Here is a 20,064-nt window from a genome sequence, read left to right as displayed (position 1 = left end):
TACGCCTTTGGGTGGATGTGAAAAATGTTATAATACACAAAATAGGTGATTGCTACAGGATGTGTTAGTCGCTGGTGGGATAGGAAGGTGAGACTCTAATGAGTTTACAATCTTTCAACTAAAAGGTTAATTTTCCTTTCATTAGACTGTAGGAAAGGTAGGGGTTTGATGAGAATCTTTCCTGGATGACTGCTAATCTTGTTCTGCACACAGATACACTGTTGCCCATTGTCATGGTAACAGGCAGCTCTGCTTCTGTCTTTTCTTAGGCTATGGACACTCATGCATTTCCCCCCAGGTATAATCCTGCCATTCTTCCAGGTTTATCCTGAAAGTTTTGCATTGGCCCTTACCTTTCACACTTGATAGCCCATCCCTCCCCCAGGAAGGGACCTTTCTTTGTTCTCAGAAAGAGGACACAGTGATGCACATTATTTTTTACTGTCCTGCCACTGAAGGTGCAGCCACCTGCTCATGTTTGTGTTCTACCTCACTGTCTGTACAGGTGCAATTGGATCACACTGCTTGGGTCCCAAAACTCAAGCCGACATTGGGCCACATATAATGTGACATAGGCATATACATACTGACCAACATGTTTTTATAGCGTAAAATTTTTATTTAGTAGCTAGAATAATGTACTAGAGAAAGACTCAAAATTAGCAGCCACGTTTCAAGCTCATCCAGTATTGCACGTGGCTGTGAACTCTGCCCACCTGGTCCTCCCCTGCATTCTTCTCGCTGTTTGCTCTGGCTCTGCACCTTGAAGACCCTTCTTGTGTTCAGATAAAAGGACAAATTGCCTCTGCCCAGATGCATAGTTCTGCTAACTAGACAGACCTCTTCAGAGTGAAATATTTATCCTGCTCATAATGCAAACACACCACACGAGCGGCAGCCTTTTCCAAACTATTACACACCAGCCAGGAGCACCCCCACGCTTGTCACACGTACCTGTTCTCAAAACGGAACCACACATTGGCAGATTTTTCAGTCGGTTCAGTGAAGGAAAAGTGGCTGATAAGAAGCCTGAGGGCTGGCGATGCTCCCAGAGGGAGAGCACCCCAGCTGGGGGAGGCGCATGGGCTCTGGTGGGGGGCCTCAGCCCTCCCTCCCGCTTTTGGCAGGTAAGAGGGGGCACGGTGCAGGATACAGAGGCGGGAATGCTGTGACTGCTGAAACCAGTTATCCACACAGAGAATTGCCACCTTGCCAGAGCCAGGTACATTTTAGCTCCTTTGGATAATCTGAAGAGCATAAAATCTGGAATAGACAAGGGTATCGGGCAAAAAGATTTCAACGTAATATCAAATGAAAACCTTTGGCCCTAGTTCTAGGCCTTTTATTATCATCTTGTCATTTTTTCCTCCGGTCTGGCAGTGTAAAAAGAATCTGAATTTCTGACATAAAAAGCACAGCAGAAAAAAAAACAAACAGAAAAAAAAAAGTTGTTTCAGACCCTCCTTACTTTTCACTACAGAATAAAACAGGGTGAAGAGGGTGCCATTTATTTTTCTTTTCTGGCCACCTTTGGAATGAACAGGCCAGCACAGCCAAGAAGCATCTCTAGACTCATTCAGTTAGCATTATAAGTAATGTTTGCTTACCGTGTTTTTTACCTCGGGCTAGTCTAAATAAAACATTTAAAAACCTGGATGGAGATCTCAGGCTTTGGCTCAGTATGTTTTATGGGTCCAAACTGAATGAATGAATGAATGAATGAATGTATGAACATATATTTAGTGTTACAGGCAATACTTGTTGTCTTTAATAATAATATGTCCTTACCTAACACTACTGATTTGAAGCTCCCAAAACAGTCAATATTTGCAATAGTCATATAGTATTGCTATTATTTATAATTGTGTTTACAGATACAAGTTGAGATAAGATACAACTGAACACTTTCTCAAAGCCACACAACACAATCTAAATCTGTGGATTCTTGAGAAAAAGATAAGCTTAGCAGTGACCTGGTTTTCATCTCTTCATGATCTAGACATTTGACCTTTCACTTGTTATGGCCCATATAATTTGTTCATAATAATTAATAGCAGTAGGAATGAAAAATAACTAGAGAGCCTCAAAGGACTTGTTGCCCATGTACAAAACTAAAAACAATAGAAAAGGCCACTGATGCAGCAGAATGTCAAAGAGAAACAGTCTTTCACAACCATGATAATCTTACAAAGAAATTGTAAGTGACATTGGGCTTTAGATGTGGAATAGATAAGAGCACTATAAAAAAAATTCTACTAGTAGATTTTATTTATCTTTTCTACCATAATCTTTCCTTTCTCCCTTTTTTTGCAGCCTGTCTACCCATCTCCTTTATGTGCTTATACACAGAGCCTTTCTCAATACACAAGGAATCTATTAAATCTTCTTTGGAGAAAGTAAACATGCATGAGAAAAGATGCTGGTATTATTTTGCACTATCTTACCCAGCTCTCTGAATGCAAGTACAAAATGTGAGCAGCAATGAGTGGCAGCTAGGGGCAGGATTTCCGTATAAGAAAAAGACCATTTTTACCCCAAAGCACTTGTATCTCCAGCACAGCACAGTTTCTACATTAGTGCAGCAACTGACTCACATATGAAAAGCCTGTAATGCGTATTGTAGATCCAGCGATAGCTAACGGCATCAGAAGAAGGCAGGCAGACAGCACAGTTGTAAAATAAACAACTAATAGGAAAATAACTTAGGATGCCAACAGTGAGGACCTCAGACTGCTGATGCTGTACAGAAGAAAAAGAGAGGTACATAGAAACAGAAGAAACAGTGCCCTGGCCAAAACACAGGCAGAGCTTAGTGTGGAAACTGTTCAGCAAGCTAGATTAAAAAAAGGGGAATTTCCCCCCTCTTAAATGCAGCTGGAGAGGAGAGAGCTGTATGCCATACATCCACTTTATTTTAACTTGGGCTTCACAGAGAGTCACAAACAGGCTGCTCTGTTATATATGATCTTTAATAATCTCACTCACATAAACATGTGCACTAAACCAGGGGATTGATTGCAACTTGTTCCCAGATATAACATGAGGCATTTGAGCCCACAGTCTGCAGTCAATTTCCAGACTCTGCAAAGGTGAAGAGAGACCTGAATATTTTTTCTCATTCCTAAATTATTACTGGCTCAAATGTCCTGAATACAGATTGGAAGAATTACCTGATTATACTAACCTAAGGAAGGAGTTGAATAAAAAACCATGATCGTATTTCAGGAAAATAGTCTCCATTAGAGAGTAAAATCTCTCTCCCTCTCCCCCTCTCTCCAGTACTTACATCCATCATGTAATGCTTTTTATAACCCATTTTGGGGGTACTTGAATCCAGCTGGATATTGTCTACTCTGTTTGAAAGATTATGAAGTCACCTAGGACTCATCTCCTAGGACAGCAATAAACCAACCCTCCTGCCAGTCATAAACACATAACATGCCTGCATTTAATGTTTGCTCTGTTCCCTTTGAAATGTTAATCATCTCTATGTAAATTCTAGCATACTGAAACGCAGTTCATATTCACTTCGAGTTACCTGATTTAGATACAGTAGAGGACGACTATTTATCGGTCTTTTTTAAAGATCAAAGAAGCTTGTCCCTAAAATACATCCCATAACATGCAAATGAATCTTAATGTCTCTAATTAGATTATAACTTGAGGGTGCTTTCTGCTGCTGAAATAACGTGTTACTGTATCATAGGCTTAATACACTCCAAGGGTCTGATCTTCTCAGCAAGTCACAACCACACTTCCCACCCCAGTCTGTGATTTGCCTACCCTCATTGGTCTTGTTACGAAAAAATTCAAATCTTTTTTTCTGACACCTCCTCGTCAGCTCTAACACTGATGACATCGGGGAAATGCTCAGTTAAGACAAGACTCCCTCGTGACAGGTGTACGAGTCACTGTGGCTCTGTTGTGCAACATGTTCAGCAACTGCATGTGACAAGGTCTAGAGGCTCTACATACTTGCTGATGAGTAAGAAATTAGTTCACACTTCAAGCTTATTCTCCACTGCTGTATCTTATACAGGGAGATAAGTACGTCACGGTGGTTATCTTGCTTTAAAATCCCAGTGTTGAGAAACCTTTATACTTCCACTGAGAGCAGAGAAGTGAAGTCAACACTACATCATATACCTGTAAGTGACTCCACATGCAGTTTCACAGTAAAATAAGAATTTGCTGTCTCCACAAAGCTTTAAAGCAGCAAGAAAAATTTAGAGTAGTGATTATGTAGGAAAACATCTTGTTTAATTTGGAAAGAAAAACCCTTACTCACCTGGTGCTAATACATGTATTTAAAAATAAAAAGGTATGGTTGACGACTGGACTAGCACTTCCATTTCCACAGGGAATTACTGCACACTCTCAAACAGAAGCTGCTTATTAGGCAGGAGGTGAGAAGAGAAAACGCGCAGAGATGGCTGAATATTTGTTACGAATGCAGCCCTTCTTCATGCTCATGAATCATTTCTTAACTGATCCTGATTTCTTCAAGTACACTTGTTGTTGATATGCTAGAGGGTATATCTTTAAAGTAACATTGCTAAGAAGCAAATATCATTATGAGCACAAATATCATATGAGCACAGGAAATGGGAAATCTGACCCATCTCTCTCTGCTGTCTTAGTATGTCAAAATATTATACTGTAAGGTTGCTGAGCTTCTGACTGTTTGATTCTGTGGTTTTGGTGTTGGTTTTTTTTTTAACTGTGGCCTCTCAAACTATTCCTCAGTAAGTTGTGCTGTTTTTATTTGGGCATCTCTAGGTTGGTATTAAATTCAATATAAATGCTTTTCAAGTAATTTGAGGGAATTAACAAGCATATGGATTTTCTGGAACACTGAAGTTGAATATGCATAAGGTCACTTCTTTTTTTTCCCCCCAAACTGGATGCCACAAGAACAGAATGCCACAGGAACAGAGAAGGAATTTGTATCTAGAAAAATCAGAAAATGGTGCTAATCAGTAAGAATTGGGGAAAAAAATAAGAACCTTAGGATGTGTGATTATTTTCAAGAAGATTCAACTCTTGCTCACAGATATTTGGACAACGAATATTGGGGCTGCACAAATAGCAAAATAATCTCATGATTCCTATTTTCCAGGATGTTTTTCATTAAAATAAAACAAGTGGTAATTCCAGGATCAGGTTTTAGACTCAACTGGGTTGATCCACTGTGTGTTTTTTCCAAGTATGTTACAATACTTGGTTTACCTGTTCAGCACAGATTTCTAAGAAGAAAAATATGTGCAGAATGGATTTGAGGACTTTCACTTGCAGCCTGCAAGTTTCATGCTGAAATCTGCGATGTCTTAATGCTAACATTGTTGAGTTAAAGTAGCAGAGCATTCATAAAACACAGACTTTTGATGTAGGATTTGACCATAGATATTTTTAGTAGTCAGACGAGATGAGAATGGGCGTTAGGTGGTTAGTCCAAGAGTGATAGGCCAAGGGCAAGGAGAAGGGTCTTCAGATGGGGCTCAGATAGAGCCACTCGGTCCATGAGGACATGCACAAGAACTTGGGCACTGATGAGCTTTAAGAACTCTGCCTGTGTCCTGAAGAATCTAATGAAAGAGAGTGGCGACAGAGCCTCTAAACAAAATAATAAAAGTTGTGAAGTCCAGGAATTAGAGAGGGAAGCAGAAGACTGTGGCTGAGGCTTCCTAGAGAAATTATGAGGCCAGTTTTCTTCATGAGAAGGAGTTGGCAGAGAATGAGACAGCTGAAGTCTTCGAACAAAGGTGTCCTCTAATATTTGAGCTGGGACAGTCAAAAGAGGGTGGCTCATACAAGACCTAATGAAATGGAGGTTCCAAAAAGCAAACCTTTTTCCATATGAGTCATATTTTTGCAAGAGCTTAGAACCTTACTGTGTCACCAGCGTGCAAGGAAGAGGAGAGCAGACAAATGAGACTATGCCTGAGCCCTACATACAGATATGCAAATTTGAAGAGAACTATCCCAAAAAAATCATAAGCTCATGGTAATAAATAGATTTACATGTAAAAATTCTAGGTAATTCTTCAACAACAGCAAGTCTCTCACTGAAGGAACCTTTCATGCTCCTCACCACTAATTTAAACCGAAAATACAGTCGAGTCATGCCAGGTACAGTCAGTATTACAAGATCTACAGGTCTAATCCACTTCCCTGTAATATGAGTTGAATAGCACTTAACCTGTATGCTGCAAGTTAGTGTAGGCGCATTTGAGACTGAGCATTTTAACTTTTTGTCATCGTAAAATCAGCCATATTTGTGTCAAGATGAAAAAATATATTGGAAGAGGAGAGCTAAGTTGAATACATAACAAAACGGGATATAACGAGGAGAAATTTTTTTGCTATACCAAAACAGATTTGCTATGTAATTTTCTTATGAAAGACCTTCCATGACTCTATCTGACTACACAGTTTGCTCTAAAATGCTACATAAGTGATTTTAACACTACTTCAAATAAATGTTGGATCAGATGTAGCTGCAAATGGTAACAGTATTTTTTTTCTAATATGTCAGAATAAACATAGAACACTAGATTTGTTATTCTGAGGTCTTTTTCTTCTAATGTGCTAAATATTTCCGAGATTATATTTATTCTAGTGGCATCCATATCCTCTAACGAGACTGGGCCCTCACTGACCTCATTATGGTTGCAATCTGGGTCCTTTTATGTAAGTGGTAACATGTGATGAGGATGAAATATTTAGGTTTTGTTTTCTGGATGCTCACTCAGTCATTGCCAACTAGATATCTTTGAATCAAACTGAAAAACTTCTTTTGCAGCAAACAAGCCTGAATTTATTAGCACTTTTTTTCTCATTTGTCTTGAAACATGAAATGTTTGTAGTCCACAGGAGCCTGAAGCTTTACTTGTGAATAAATTATTTGTAATATCTTGAATTATTGTTGTGTTTTGGGGCTATTTTCTTCTGCCTGAGTGGCACCAATTAGGGTCAACAGCATCTGCCCAAGGTAGTTTGATTTGACTTCTGGCCACTTGGAGCTATAAGAAACATGGAGCTCTGACAATATCAGACACTTTCTGAATACAGACCTTTAATTTTATGCTTGTATCAAGCAGGAAACATGGCAGATAATGCATTAATATCGAAATGTTATGCTCTTTTCCACTGAAAGCTGATTTAAATGAGTTTAAGGTGTCTTAAACTATTCTGTGTTAGACATCTGGAGACAGTGATTTGAAATGCATTACATTATCCTGGATTAGAAGATATTTGGACGTGTAAGTGACCTGGCAGAGCTTCAGAAACCCGTCCTAAAATGTCAGGTGAAAACTTCCTGGATTGGTCTCCAGTTTGTCAAATTTGGTCACCAACAGGTGCTTCTGGAGTTACTAGCTTTCTCGGTGGGTCACAGACCTGGAACTGAAAAGCGAAAAGAAATAAGATATGTTCCAGTTGGCACTAAAGGCTTGGTTTCCTCTGTAATTTAGTGGACTGTGGTTAGTCTGCTTTAGCTTTGATCTGCTATGTAATTGTTCCTTCTCTATCACATGTGTGCTCCTGGGAGCTTCTGGTTCTTGGCAAGCTTGAAAGTCAGGCAATTTATTTCAGTAACTAAGTATGGACATAAGAGGCCTGTTTCAGATATCTATTTTCCTTGCTGATAAATCACTGCTGGGCAGCTTCCTGCCAGCAGCACAGATGCCATGAAGGGCTATACCGGATATTAAGAGCTTTTAGCCAAATCAGGACTTCACGAGTATCATGTCTGGCAATATTGATTTCTGTTTCTTTACGGATGAGATTCTCTGAGCATTATTGCCTGCTCTGTGTATTTAAAGAAGGAAATAACTACAACTTTTCCATTCCAGAAAAACAGCTTCGTGGCCTACTTGCTGCTGAAATCCATTAAGTGACTCTGCAGGGTGGGAAAAGAGGTTGTTTTTTTCTCTTTAGGTTATGTATTTTACAGCTGTGTGATAGAGTATGAGTCTGTCTGTGTGGTCAAGGCCATCCACCTGACTGCTGTATCTTTGTCCTAGGCTTGTTTATATCAGAATCATTTGTGGATATCATAAAGCAGCTACTTTCAAAGCACTGAAATTGTAAAAATATGCTATTCTTTCAGAAACACTTTCTCAGTGACAGAGAGGTCATTGCCAAGAGGAGAGTGAACCTGGCAGAGGTTTGTTTCTCCAGCTCCACCCAGCTTTGTGTGAGTTTCCAGCAGGCTTTTTAGCCGTACATCTCTCACTGGCTCCAGTCAGCTGGCTGATGCTGAAATTGCTTTCGTTGTAAGGTCAGCAAAGGCCTCGGGTTTGTTTGTTGGTTTTTTTTTTCCTTGATTCTGAGCTCTTTCCTGTTGTGTTATTGCGTAACTGGAGCTCTTGACAAAACATGTGTCCCTAAGACTGCATTCTGTGGGAAGAGCTCAGTTCAGAAAGAAAACTGCCAAGCTGCAGTAACAGCATTTGTATTCTGGGTAAAAATTCATTTAACGTTTTTGGATTCAACCGTGCCACTAAAGGCTTAGAGAGGCATTTTTACAACAGAAACAAACCATACCAAATACTCAGTAAGCTGTTCAAATGTCTGTGTCATTACTAAGACTTTCATTTCCACTGGGACATAATGCTGGGTTGGGTTTGTTTGTGTGTTTGCAATGCTTGAAATACGTGACAGGCTTCTGGTTTTCCTCTTCATTTGTTCTTCTTAAACACAGTTGTTAAATGTTACAAAGACGCACTGTTTTCTACAGTTGCTGAGGCACACTGGGAATGGACCTTTTTGGCAAGCAAATTAGATTCTACGCACTACCTTCATCTCAGATTCCCTACAGGTTTTGGTACATACAGAATCTGTAAAAAGTAAGTTAAAAAAAAATAAAGTAATTCTTACGATCCTGTTTAAAATTATATATGTTAAGGCTTGAAAGACTTCTCATTTCCTCTTCAGATTTTCTAGAGTTTGATGTTTACTTCTATGTAAGGCAATGTTATCTTGTTAGACCTACATGTGGCTATACATTTTGTTCAGCTTTGTGTTCTCTGACGACTTTACCAGTCAGATATTATGCTAATAATCTGGTCCCATAAGGCTGATTCTTTCTTAAGACTAACAGAGCATTAAAGAAATGTTTAAGGGATGTGACTGTAAACACAGGGTCTGTAGTTAGTGTCGATTCTTCCACATGAAATCATTTGCCAAAAGCTTCTTGTGTTACTTATTTCTGATAGTATTTTGGTTTTGGATAACCTAACAAATATCTGGTGTGCTGAATGAAGCAAGCATAATTCCAAAACCATACTTGTATTAAGTTCTGTGATGTCTATAGAAGTAACTGGATTTTTACTTAAAAAGTACTTATTCAATATGCCCTATCTTGGAAATAACTATAGTGCCCTGATACTGAAAAGTAATGAAGAACTATGACACCAAAGGAAGTGGCAAATTATCTCAATCTTATTTTGTTCCTTTTTTTCTACTCCTGTGAAGACCTGTGAAATGCATTTATTTATAGATTCCTCTCTATCACCAGTGTAACCAAGCTCTCCTTCTACAGAGAACTCTTTTCATTCCTAGCAATCACAGTAAAAGTAGCTGATAATTTCTCATATTTTTCTTGGAACATTTTCTTTCCTTTCTCTAGTTTCCTTAGGAACTGGCTCTAAACACCTTATACATATATGCAGTATAGTAATACTGCATATGTCCAGAACTCAATCAGGTCTCTTTCAGGTCTGCAACTGAACGGGCTTGGGTGGGGTTTTTTGTGGGTTTTGTTTGTTTGTTTTCATTTTGTTGTTGTTGTTAGATTGTTTTGGTTTGGTTTGGTTTTTTTCCCCAATGACAACTGCTCCAAAACCAGTTTTATCTTTCTTCCACTTGCATTCATTCTTCTGTATTTGGTTGTAGCAGTTCCCTAAGAACTGTCAATTAACATCTAACACAGCTTTACTGGGTGGACATAGAATCTATAATCTTTTCAGATATATGGCTGAAACACTTGTACTCTTTTGGCACAATTGTCCCTTGCAGAACCGTTCCAGAATCAACTTGAATTCTCGTCCATTTATTAATAGATTTATCTTTTGTGTAATATGGTGCTGTCTATCCCATTACATTATTTCCCATGGGATTGTGGAAGTATCTTCTGATGTCAGTCCTCATGGGGCGGCTTCCAGTATTTTTAGATACTTGTACGCTGCTGCGATGTGGTTACATACTGTTGCCTTTCTTTCTTCTTGTTACCTGTGCTGGAGGGAGCCTACAACCATGGCCTCTTGTGCAGCTTATTGTTATTCTCTTTTTTAAATATGTTCTGGTGTGAGTATTTCTACAGCATTAATGTTATCATAACGGAAACCTGTCTTTCTCATTTCTCTCACATTTCGTTTGACTTCATTGTGTTACTGGAAACATTGTATATTCTGCTGGTGGCATAAACAGTTCTGATGGTTTACATGATCTTTTCACTAGTGGTCAAGAAAATTTAAGAAACTGTTTCCTGGGATAGCTGAACTGGTAAAATCTTTTGTTTTCATGATCATGTACACAGCACTGAACAACTCTTGTTAAAAAAACCATATTCTTTTTCTGCTTTTGTTGCAACAGGCAGTCTTTATAAGTGGTGCTAGAAACAAAACCTGTCCACCATCAAGCAGGAATCAAGCATGTCCTTTCCTCTGCAAACTTTCTCCTTTCCCCTCAACATTAATAAAGGGATACAGAGATTATAACAACTGCATTGTCCCATCTCCTACCACAAATATTAGGACATTTATCTGATACTTTTGCGGCTCCTCTGAATGCAGTTTAATACACCCACGAGATTTACATAACTTCTCTAGTGTGACGGGCAGCTCTGCTCTCACAGCTTGCTACGGAACACCAGCAGTCTCCGGGGCCTCTGTCATGCTGCTGCTTACTCCTGTTTTCTATTGAGTAGGGTTGCTTCATTTTTCTGTGCTTTTGCAATCCCCTCTGCAGTTGTCTTTGTTATAGGATCTATTTAAATGCCCTTCCCCCGCCTTGACTCAGGAATCCTGATTTTCTTTTTCTGTCATTTCCTAAGATTTGGGATTACTTAATTTCTTTCAGTTTTCCAAGAGTTTGCTTGTCTTTCTTTCAAGCTTTTCCCAGCAGCCTGATCTCATAGAGATTTTCTTGTGTTCTTCCTAATTTGAGAATAGTATCCATTTTTTTCTCAGGATGTTTTAAGAATAATAATTCATGGTGGCAAAGCTTCAAGAAGTTCATCTCTTCAATTTGCAAGTCTGCCACATGCCTTCGTGCCCGCTTTAAAACCTGAAATATTAAAAAGATACAGTAGAGCTTAATGTTGTCAGTAGCTTGGTTGGTGGAAGGAACAAGAATATGCTAAAGTGGCACGAGGAAAGAAAAACAAACTGAATGGCTATCTGGAGAAATAAAGCAGCTGATCTAGAATTACAGAGGAGCACAGATGTGTAGAAAATGAAATCATCAGCTACACAAAAAGCAAAATGGAAAGCCAGAAGCCAGTTGTAACAGAAATCTTAGTACAGGAGTGAGAGAAGAATGTGTGTCACATGAACATTAAACATAGAAAACAAGTGGGCAGGTAGAAAAAAGAAGCGATAGACAAAACAGACTGGAGGGAAGGAAGCCTCATCATTCACAGCACCCATCAGACCCCTCTGGGGACCAGCTGGAGGTGCAGAGTTTTGCTGAAATTATCACAAGAGAGGGCCAGTGTTGGAGAGAAGACGCAGCCTTTGGGGAAAACAAAGAGCAGAGAAGAGCTAATTCTGTCCCAGCTTTTAGCTGTTTCTGTGCTATGCTGGTCCTCTCTAGAAAAGAGCAGAAGTGTAAATGGAAGGAGAGAGAGGCTGAGTTAAACGGGAACATTGGGAGAGGCACAGATGATGAGGAGGTAGTAGGGTTCAAGGCAGAATGGGCATCAACCATTTCAGAGGTACCAAAAGGAAGGAAAGGGAGCAAAAATGAGAAGGTAAAAGCTAGTGGGATCAACGGAGCAGAGATGCAGATAAGAAACAGAGGGAAAGAAAACTTATATGATAGTGAAAAGAGGTATTTGAAACACTGAACAAACAGAATACAGTGCTATTTTTCTGTAAGATTCTTCTAGCAGTAAGGGAATTGACTAGTGAGGTAATTGAATTAAAAAGTTTAGGGAACTTGATGCAAGAGACAACAGCAATTCTTAAGTAAAAAAAAACCAAACAAACCCAAACACCAAAACGGAAGCTTTTGGGTATTTAATGCCAAATAATGAAGGGGGGACAATCTACAGGGACTGCAAGAATGCGAACTCTAAGTGAATAAATACTTTAAACAAGATATTTCAAATATGCAGAAATCTGTAGAAAAAACTAGAGATGAATATTGCTCAAAAAAGAAAAATTAATCTTAGAAAACATAAAGTAGAACAATAAAAGTGAACTCTTACAAATCAAGCTGGGTTAACTTTGCTACTGGCTGGGACAAACAGAAATAACTGGGGAAAAAAAAAAAAAGTATTAACAGCAATATTCATCCAGGGAGCTGCTGACTGTGTGTGATCAGTGAACTACTAAGCGTTTAATGAAAGATAATCCTGTTTTCAGTGAATACAACCCTGCCACACAGGTCTCCTGCCTCCCCTGGGACAGAGAGCTCCACAAATAAAAAAAAGGTTGAAAACCATTTGAACGACAATAATATATGAGAATATACAGAGTATGACAGTACTATATGAGCATAAAACTTAATCTACAGACTAGCAACTGAGATTATGTAAGAACTAGTGAGAGAAATGACAGTGGGTTTCTGGCTGTAACCAAGTGACCTGTTGCCTTAGAGGATGGAACATTCTCCAGTGCAGCAACTGTTGTCAGTAACACTTGGTGCCAGCAACTGGCTTACTGGAGCATTTTTAGTTTCTCCTTCACAAATTCCATCCGCTTTTGTATCTATTACTTTTATGTGTATGCATGTTACCCTTTTTTTGTATTAAAGACGCCCTTTTTATCATTAATCCAGCATTTTCCTTAAAGCAACTTAAAAGGCTTACATCTGAGCACTAGCAGAGGTAAAAATAAAAGACAGCACAGAGAAATAAAAGACTAGGAGCAGTGATAAGTGGAAAACACTACGGAACAGAAACTAAAAAAGTTCAAAGCAGATTAAATTCTCCAGAAATGGAGGTTATGGTTGAAGGAGATTCGATCAAATAACACAATTTTTCTTTAAAAAGGAGATAGGACTAATGAAAATGAGTATGAATTAAGGTAACTCTCTTTCTGAATACTGCAAGACCAAAAGCACCAGATTGCAAATGAGAAATCCTGTGCTATAGAGATTTGAGAAAATATTGCACTCTTGGAAGGACTGAAATATTTGAGACATACTCGTTGCATAACTGAAACCAAAAAGGAAATTTTCCAAGACACTTATAATGTTCAAAAGTACTGTGAGTCGTGTAATTTTCAAAATCAGGTCTAAGATTAGAATACTATGGGGATAAAGAGACTCAAAACTCAGAAAAAGGCTTCTAGAAGAACAGTTTTAGCTTAGTAAGGACTGTGAGAATTAACTTGGCAGCAGAACAGAGCTAGATCTGATTACAAGTTTTGAAATGGAAGCCAGCTGATGCTACAGAACCACGTCACAAAATGAAGAAGCAGAACAGATTGGAAGATTCAGAGGTGAAGTCTAAAAAACGCAATCAATCAGAGCAAATTCTCAAGAAACAATGGAAGAGACTCACTGGAAGAAAATGCACAGCTATATTCATAAGAAGCAAAAATATTTTGCAAAAATTTCCCATCAGTGACTACCAGTGTCTTTAAAAGAAATATTCTATATGAGGGCTTCTTTGCGGGAACTGTTCAAACGATAGTTATGTTTCAGGTGGGATTTATCTCCTCTGACTGCAGCAGTTTACAATGTAGGTTTCTACTTCTGCCTGGGGAAGAATCCCATTGTTGTTAGTCAAGTGCTAATCATTGTGGTCAGAACAGTTCGAGGTGTGATCCAACTGAGCAGGTATAGGCACCTACATCAGAATAAGAAGAATTGCACCATAGACTGTGTTGACTATATTGACTAGCCTACTGCTGCTGTAAAAGCAGCCTCGGTACACACCTTCATTTGCTCAGAAAAATCCTATCCCAGTACCTGAAATATCATGAATATGAGTTAGACAGAATTTTGCAACAAAAGTTTTGATAATTTTTTTTTCAGTTATACACCTATATCTACACAAGTCGGTAAAACTCATGTCATGCAGTGAACAAAATATTCTTACTGTGAGGAGAATGTAAATCAGATGTAAAGGAAACTAATGTGAAAGAACAAGACTGTGTTACCTCCCACTGGGAGAGCTATGGAAGAACAGGAGTCCATGAAGATAAACTAAAAAAGATGTGACTATGAAAGCTGAAATACACAAAAATATAGCAAAATAAGAATAGAATTTCTAGCAAACTGTCCAGGCCAGAAAGAAAGTGCTAAGATGATAAAAGGTGAGTGCTGTTAACAACAAAACAAGTGTTGGAACAAATACTAGCTCCTATCTAAGTATACTCAAGGAAAAGGTAGATCAACAAGTTAAGAGGTGGCCTGGATTTGCCTATGATATTGGGAAAATTACAGACTGAAAACACATTACTTTTCTTGTTATTCTCCTATAACACTATTAAAGAAAATCACTGCTACCCTGGTAATCTTATGTCTAGTCCATAAAGACTGACATACATATAACACCAACTGTGGTAATTACAGAAAATGGACCATGATTTGATTATGATGCTAAATGACTTGCAAAAATAGTATCGCTTAAAGCACTTCAAGGCCAAGTTATCCACAACATAATGGTTTTATGGAAAATGTCATCAAGACTGCAACAAAGGTGTCTACAAAAATCTCAAGAGTGAAACACCATTATTTTGCCTTACTCTGAAAACCGACTATCAGCTGCTGAAAGTTTAACAAGGAGAGTTTAAAATTCATTATATAGTTGGTAGTATTAAATATAAAGATACTGCAAAGATACTTACTAGACCCATTAACAAAAAAAAAAGGTGGGGGGGAAATGCACATGAGAAAGGATCACGTAAGTGAAAGGCCTTGCAGCCATAGGGCTCTGTATATATTACATAATGCAAACCCTTCCAGATATTCCACATGAAGTTTCTTCTTCTTTGTACAAACAATTACTGAACAAAGACAATTCTTAGGAGAAATACAGGTCATCTTCTGCTTCTTCCAGAACACAGAGAGCTTCTGCATCTCCTAGGATTTGAAACAGAGCAGGTTTGTGAGGAGTTGGACAGCAGCAATGAAGAGAACTGAGGAAAAGCAGATGCTGAAGTCTACCAGATACTGAAGATCTGTGAAACAGAGGAGCCTGCTGAGAGACAGAGAATTTATCTGTGTTGTACTGCATATGATTTTCTTCTGGATGATTCAAAAGAGAGGGTTATTTGAAAGATGAAATTTCCTGGCTTCAGCCAGTGAGGGGACAAGTGGGATATTGAGATAGCTGCATTTTCCCTCACAAATTCTTTCCTTTCTAGTATTGTTTTAAACTAATCCTGGTAATAAATGTGATTTTAAAATGTCATTTGACTGCTGCGAGAAAGTCACAGACAACATCAGTTGTGGTAGGCTTGAGGGCTTCCTAAACATGAAGGCTGTGAAATGGTGTAAAAAGGAAGAAAAGTAGGTTCCAGTAAAGCTTCTCTTGATATTGAGGCCTCAGTCTTTTCTGAGATATCGTATGATCAGTAAAAGAAACCTGAAGGTCCTGATTATGGTGTCTGTCATTTCACATTGGAAGACTAGGCAAGACGCTCATTATGGTATAAATGACACGGACAGTAAGGTAAACAAGTCTCTGAAAAGAAACTTGTTACAAAAAGAGTGTTCATGGTTCAAAATTGCACTGAATGGTCAATATGATTCTGACAAGATGATGCTGGTTTGGAGAGTAATAAGCCCTTTTGCTTTCCTGATGTTTCTTGCCAGGGAAAAACAAATCTCATGCTCTGGCTTTGGAGTTTGTTCTGTATTAGTCTGACAGGAACTTTAACATAAATTCGTCTTATAGAAGGATTCACTGTCTCAAAGGTAACAAAATTTTCACACAACATTGCCGTACCTGGAAATCATTAATTTCAACTTAAAAAAAAAAAAGGTTTTGAAATGAGCTAACCTGCTTTTTCTGTCAAGCATAGACTGCAAAACTTACTAAACCGTAAAACAAACGCTTTGTTTCTAGTGCCTGAGTAGGTGCAGGCTTTAGTTCTGTATCTCACAGTCTGTGAAACCAGGCTGCTAGGATATCTTGTGCTGATGACAGGCAGGCTAATGACCCAATGCTTGTTCAGTCAGACTGACGCTTTACACTAACGCAGAATTGGACTGCTGTGCCACTTGTACCAATGACCTCCAGAAACATTCGCAGCCTTCAGAGCCGCTGGGCTGTTATCAGGCTCTTCGTTGAGAGCAAAGGAGAGGCTCCATTCTACCAACAGAGCTGTCTGCAGAGGCTGTGTTAGACAGGTTTTTTGCTTTTTCTTATTTCCTCTGCCCAAGGCCAATTGTTTCTTTCATCTACACAGAGATACCCTCACTCCAGAGAATGTCAATCAGCATGTTTGTTCCTCTCTCATTGAGGAACGTCGCCTAAAAGGAGTGGATCTTCTCTTTCCATCCCGTGTGTTGGATCTAGCTATCAAGTGACCTCAGGTCAACTTGGATCAGCTTGTTGATCTGATGGGAAACAAATTGAGAGGATTTTTGGTTACTTTTCTACTAGATCAGCAAACTGATCTAATTCACCATGGGCTTTAATACTGTTGCAGAAGCAAGAAAAAAATCATATTAATGGACGGGGCAAAAAGGAACCCACCCTTCAGAAGCAGCTCCCTCATGAGAATGTGTAACATAAAACTGCAGCCCTAGCTTTTCTTGCCCTGTTAAGTGTTACATCATCTTGCTAGTTAAATAGTATAAAAAATGTAAAGTCACAGACTCCATGAAATAACCTCATCCAATTTGATTCATATGGACAGAATACACAGAATCAACCCTGACAAACACAATCCTGTGAAGAGGTTTTCGGTGGAGTGTCAGGACTGCAGTCCACTCCCTACTTCAGAGACTACTGGCTTTGTCAGATGCTGTGCTTAGATGTTGTCCTTTTTTTCCTTGGCTCATCATATGTTCATTGTCACCTCATACCTGTTGGGAGAGGTGTGGGTGGATTTCTCTGAGTCTTATTCAATGAACGTTCTCTCAATGCTGTTTTTTAATTAATCCCATTTAAAGGGATTCATTGTTTTGTGGGTAGGGTTCTTTTGCCTCAGGAATTTAAAATATTTTGATTATGAATATATTATTGAGCCAAATGGATTTTTTTTTAAACATCAATAAAATTACTGCTCCCTTACTGCTCCCTGACCCTGAGGGAGTTGCTCGGAAAGCTACTGTCATGGGGAGATGAAAGAAGAAGGAAAAAAGGTGGGATCAGAATGGACAACCATGGGAAAAAGCTCAGTGGAGCTGGGTTTTTACTTTATGCCAAGCTCCTAGTGATGGGGGGCCAATATACCGGTGGGAGGGCTCTGCCTCACACACAGGTTAACAACTTGCTCCACGTCCTCTAACCACTTCCCATCAGTGGCAGAAGCAGCAGATAGATCAGGCCAGATATGCAGAAAGCAGAGAACAGTCGTATCAGTGACGGGCACCACTTCAACAGGTCATCTTCAGCTCTCCTGGGAAACAAAACAAAACAAAAAACTGGGCCAGATGGGAACATCCTGATGGATTTATCTGTGTCTTATGAATCAGATTGACCAATTTCACATTTGGAATCATTAGCTCATTTTTATAGTAAAAAAGAATCATGTGAAAGGTACAATAAGTAGTATCTTAAATTGTGCATGGAGTTGCAGTGATATAAACTGCTTCTAAGAGAGATTTTAATCCCCTTAGTGATGTGCCTTTTTAAAAAATGTTATTCTTGAGTCTCTTTTTTTAAAAGCATTCGAGCACTTATCCAACTGTAAAAAGACGTACTTCTAGTGAACTTTGTCTAAACTTGATGTGTAATTTGTTTTTATCAAACTTTTACACTAAGTTTGAAGAAGAAGTTTTAGCCAACTGCAGCCTTTAGAAAGAACAACTGATGGCACCAGCCTGCACTAATGATGCCAGTGTGGTTTCTCTCGGACTCTTTCAACTTCATGAGCTCCATTTCACAAAATGGCAAAACTGTGGGCTCTCAGAAATGACCGTGAGATCATGGTGCAGGGCACCTGGCAGCACTAGCTCCCACAAATACAGTGAAAATGTGCATTCCATGTGTTCAAGAACTAATATAGAATTTGGTGAGTAAAATGCACAGTAGTCCCTGAACAATGGAGTAGAACCAAGCTCTTCCATCACTCCCTGGATGAGCTTCCTACTAATGAGACCAGCAAGTCATGTCACCACCCTATAGCCCAATAATTATATTTGCAAAACAATATGACTTCAGAGGGGAGGAGGAGTACCTTAAGTATACTCATTGAATAGTCTCAGCTTCAGAATGGCTTTTAGCTTGGAGCAAAAGCATCTTCCGGGGAATAGAGTGACACCGTTTTAAATGCTCTTCATCCTTCAGGCTGAAGAGGTTTTCAGTAGTATTAATGGTGATGACTCTGCCGCCAACCTGTTTGCTGTGAGTTATACAGAAACTAATCTTTTAAGGCCTTCTTAGGTGTGGCCTGAATGTATCTGATTTATCAGGCCTCCACAGCACTTGGAGGAAGGTCTTGCCCGAGAATTCAGCCAGGCTCTGATGTATTCTAGGTACCACGCTCCTGGTTTTACGAAGAAAGCAGCAATTCTAAGCATATGCAAAGAAGAAAAGAGGCTGTAAGGCAAGGTACTGGCAAAATTTAGTTGTCTCAGGAAGGTGTTTGGCAAAGCACATGCTAGGATTAGACAGGATTTATGGACCTAAAACCTACCGAAATACCTAACTTATGGGTCTGGGACAATATAAGTTGGTATGCTGCATGTCCTCCTCTGCTAGAGAAGAAAACTGATTCTGCACGGTGGAAGGTATCCAGTGTTCTGGAGATAAGAGCACTTGCTCTCAGCTTTAGTCAGGCTGCATGAGGAAGTATCAGGATTCGACCGCTGCCACCTCAGCAGCCCAAAACGCGCATGTGATTTCCCCCATGCTGTTGCCAGGCAGCTTTCCACAGCCCTTCAGAGGAAGAGTCATTATTCATTTTTACTTGTCACCCAAGGATTCTTGCTCTTAGGAGAGAAGGGAACCGTGTGGGGTAACTTGTGTTTTCTCTAGCGTATCTTTTTTTTCTGGTAGACTATAAATCCCAGATGCTGTCAGTGTTGAGTGGAAATGAAAGCTATTGTTGGACAGGGAGGAATTCTTATCTTACATCCCGTTACTTAAGGATAACTTAAGATCTGCTCACATGTTCACTGCTCATCAGGTCTGGAGTATCTCATGTGGGACAGCTGGGTTTTGGCTTTGACCACATGCTGTGGTGTGGACCAAACCACACAGCAACTTGTTCCATCAAATTCTATTTTTGCCAAGGTGTTCAAAATGAGAGAGAGGACAAAGCTGCTGTGCAGAATACTGTCAGCTGCGAATTTCAAATGTTTTCGTGGACACAGGAATACCATCAGACTTCCCAGCTTTACTCCTAATTCAGAAAGTGTTTTCCTAAAGCAAGATTCTCTTGGATATCATGGCCACTACACAGTTTTAGTAATTTACATTTGTCATTTATAACTTCAATCAAAGGTGTGCATAGTTCTGTATAAATGCACACGCAATCTGACTATTCATGTGAATAAAAATACATACACGCACTCATCTTTGCAGACATGCCTTTTACCTGAATTACTACCACCTCCTTAAACACTGAAAACATGTACGCATGTCATATCGTAGATCCCTTTGGGAGGACAGGCGCTGGGTTCAGACAGGGGCGTTTACGTGAAAAAAAACCCAAAAACCAAAAAAAGGCATCTCTTTACTCCCGCTTCTGAAGACTGCACCTTCGCATGAGA

The sequence above is a fragment of the Caloenas nicobarica genome, chromosome 1, assembly GCF_036013445.1.
Source record: "Caloenas nicobarica isolate bCalNic1 chromosome 1, bCalNic1.hap1, whole genome shotgun sequence".
Classification (NCBI taxonomy): domain Eukaryota; kingdom Metazoa; phylum Chordata; class Aves; order Columbiformes; family Columbidae; genus Caloenas; species Caloenas nicobarica.
This window is presented reverse-complemented; position numbering follows the sequence as displayed.